We start from the raw sequence: 3794 nt of genomic DNA on the forward strand, positions 1-3794 counted from the left end.
GAGGGTTGCGATCCGTTGCCGGACATGAAAAAAAGACAAAAAGGAAAAAAAAAAAAAAAGGTTGTATGAATCTTTCCATGAGCTTTTTGAAATACCTTGTATAAATATGTATGTGTATATGTATATGCAGGACTATATATGTATATGTGCATATATATCTTAAAACAAAGTGTATCTCTGTGTGTTTGTGTGTGTGTGTGTGTGTGTGTTTTCCAGGGAATTAACATCAAGTTGTTTGTGGTGGTTACTTATAGATAAGGAGAGATAGAGGAATAGTCAAATGGGGACTTTTGCTTTGTGCCCTAAAGTTTTTAAATGTTTAAAAATATTCATATATTACATTGCTATTTCTCAGTGAAAACAAAGTTAATTAAAAATGGAAATAATTTATCCAGAACATTTCAGACCAATTTTGTACAACTCATTTTATTTTGGAAAATGTATGCCCAATTTTATTTGAAAGGATAATCAGGGTACCATTCTAGGCAATTTATTATTTCAGAATATTTTTATTTTGGAGTGAGATAATTGTAAAAGAATTTGGATTTTAGAGTGGTGGAACTGTATCATCATCATCTGATTCACCATCAGGGGATTGATGTGACTGGTCCCTATGGGGCTCTTGCTTTCTCCGCCATCCTTCTGTGCCTCCCCAAAGTAGAGGACGATCTATCTAGATAGAGAGAGGGCTAATCTAGAGTGTGTGGTTATCAGGTATCTGCTGACACCAGGTATTGATTCATATGTTATATCGTGTCTCATATCTCAAAGTTGATTCTAAGTTCCTAAGCGTGGGCAACCAGTGTTTTACTTCCTGTTTTACTGTGCATCTACTTTAGTGTCTTTAGAACATGGACTAAAGCAGGGGCTTATCAGATATTTCTTGAGTTAAATAAAGCATTGACTTATGCATTTTTTCTGTCTATGGAAAAAAAATCATTGAAGATAGAACCAGTTAGAAAATAGCATCTTANTTTTTTCTGTCTATGGAAAAAAAATCATTGAAGATAGAACCAGTTAGAAAATAGCATCTTAATATTTAAGATCTAGAGAAAAATACCCCCGTCCCATTAATTTCCCTTTATGTACAGTGAATGATGTTTAATTATGTTCTTAGCTACCTAATTAGCTTTTAGCCATTTTTTTTCCTTTTTAATATTTTTTTCAACAGAGGGGCCAATAGATTAATTCACATCGAAGTGCAAGGTGTAATGCATAACTCCTCCCCCCGCTCCCCAGTGCATTTGCATTTAATAGGGAGGAAGTTGCATGACACAGTTATAGATGGGAGGGAGGCAGGTTGTCTTTGGAGATATGGTTTAGCAATTGCTTACTGTCTACTTGACCCCGAGCAAGTTATTTAATGTCTGTAAACATTGGTGTCTTCATCTGCAAGATAGTTCTTACGGTGGATATTGTGAGGAATGGTAAGCGATGAAAAAGTCTCAGGAACCCAGTGCCTGGTACTTGGAGGGCACCCAGTACATTTTGGCTGCCCTCACTTTAGATGCTGTTGCTTCCCTTTTCTATTAGTGTTAATGGCCTGGTGACGGACCAGGTGCAGAAATGCTTGTGAAGGTTGGCCTTCTGGTGTCCTGAGATTGGAACTCGGAGTGTGCATCTGTTCTTACATTGTAGCTCTGGTATCTCTGAAAATGGATTGCAGCAAGGGTGTACAGGGGACTAGCATGCAGAAAAGTGTGTGTGTGGACGGGTGGGCAGGGGAGGTCTTACTTGCTGATGCATCTGCTAAGTGACAATTCACTTTGGCAAACTTTGGAAACATACCATATAATTAGAAAACAATCCAGAATATCTCAGAGAGGCAACCTTAACTAAGATAGCAACCTACAACCACAAGTGTCCTGTTGTTCTCTGTGATTTGAATGTCTTTGTTTTTCTTCGTATCTCTTATCATCATCTGAAATTATCTTGTTGGATTTATTCCTTTGATTTCAGTTTATATTCTATTTATTCCTACTAGAATATAAACTCCTTAAAGGTGGATATTTTACAAGGCTTTTAAACGGGTATATCTTCATTCCTAGAAAATGTTTGGTGTATAGTAGGTATTCTACTAAACCATTATCAAATACGTCTATGAATGAAAAAATTCAGGACCAACCTATCAAATCTGAAATGTATCGTTTGTGTATGAATCATCATTTGCCACCAGGAGTTTGAGAATATTCTCAACAGTTTATGGGAGACTTCACTTTCTTGGAAATTCATTCAGACTTAGTTATCTTTTCAACAGCTATTAAATTCTTTAGTGCACAATATTTGCAACTTCATTTACATCATTTGGTACATATTTATTAAGTGCTGTAATGTGTACTGAGAAATAAAAACAAATAAGACATTTCCTGTCCTTAAAAGCTCATGTGTATTTTGAAAATACTGTTATATTTGGAGTGCTCTCAACTATTATATTCTGACAATTTTACAAAAGCATTCCTTGGTTTTTTGCTTATATGAAAACAAATAAGACATTTCCTGTCCTTAAAAGCTCATGTGTATTTTGAAAATACTGTTATATTTGGAATGCTCTCAACTATTATATTCTGACAATTTTACAAAAGCATTCCTTGGTTTTTTGCTTATATGCCTGGTCAATTTTTGTAATTATCAATACATTCAATCATTGTAATACTAGAAATTAGAAATTCGTATTTGAAATTCAGTTCAAAGATTAGTTTTCAAGAAATTTGCTAAGGAATCAAATATGTAAACTGGATAAGGTAAAAGTCAGATTTATTTTAAAAAAGCAGTTTCTGTTATTGTTTCATTTCTTGAAGTTCTCAGCAACAATGAAACATTTAAAAATAAATTGTTAAAGCTATCTAAATGATCTCATTGGTATAGGTAGTATTCTACTTGAGATACACTAGTGGTTTTAGGTTGAAAGTTGTTCCTTAATGTAAAAAAGATGAGTTTCTCTTTGAAGTATACCCTGGAGAATGTGAGTGTGTAACTCCTGCTATTACTGCGGTGTTTGAATGTATTGATCTAAATTCATAATAGCGAGCTATATTGCAGGGAGGATGCATTTGACTTCTGTATATTGAAACAACCTATCTATTTGTATGAAATGAACTTTATTGTATAAGATTTATGGTAGCTGTATGTTTTTGAGACATTATTTTTAATTTAATACTCTTACTTCTATGACTTCTCTCTAGAAAACCTGGTATTGCTTTAGTCATTTATTTCCTGTTATATTTTTTATTTAAAAAATATAATAATCTTAGTATTAAATAAAATGGTAGTTAATACCAGCTACAGTTTATTAGACACAGAATATTATTTTGTTCTGACAGAAAATTTTTATTGAGACATTCTCCAGTATTTTTCCTCTTAGTGGTATAGCAGCGATAGGATAAACAATACTGTTAAATTTATATTGATGACAAATACTCTACCTTGTGGAAGCACTACGCCTTTCCATAGTTTTACAAAAAGTTCCAGCTTTCACAGAATTATTTTAACCCTAACCTTTACTTAACATTCAGCTAAGACATTGATTTCTGTGTAGAACTGGCAACAGCACATTCCTACAGTCTACAGATTAGTGAGGAATACAAGACAGGGATCAGCATCACTAGAATTATCAGTAGTTTAGTTCTGAGAAATAATATTCAGGGGTGAATTTATCAGGTTCATTGATATTAACTTCTAAGATAATTTCTTCCTTTTTTTTTTTTTTGTCTTTTTTCGTGTCCGACAACGGATTGCAACCCTCAGTGTCGTGCCCGTACCGGACCGGGACCGGCAACAGGATTGCAACCCTCGGT

This window comes from Galeopterus variegatus, unplaced genomic scaffold (genome assembly GCF_000696425.1).
Source record: "Galeopterus variegatus unplaced genomic scaffold, G_variegatus-3.0.2 Scaffold8973, whole genome shotgun sequence".
NCBI lineage: Eukaryota > Metazoa > Chordata > Mammalia > Dermoptera > Cynocephalidae > Galeopterus > Galeopterus variegatus.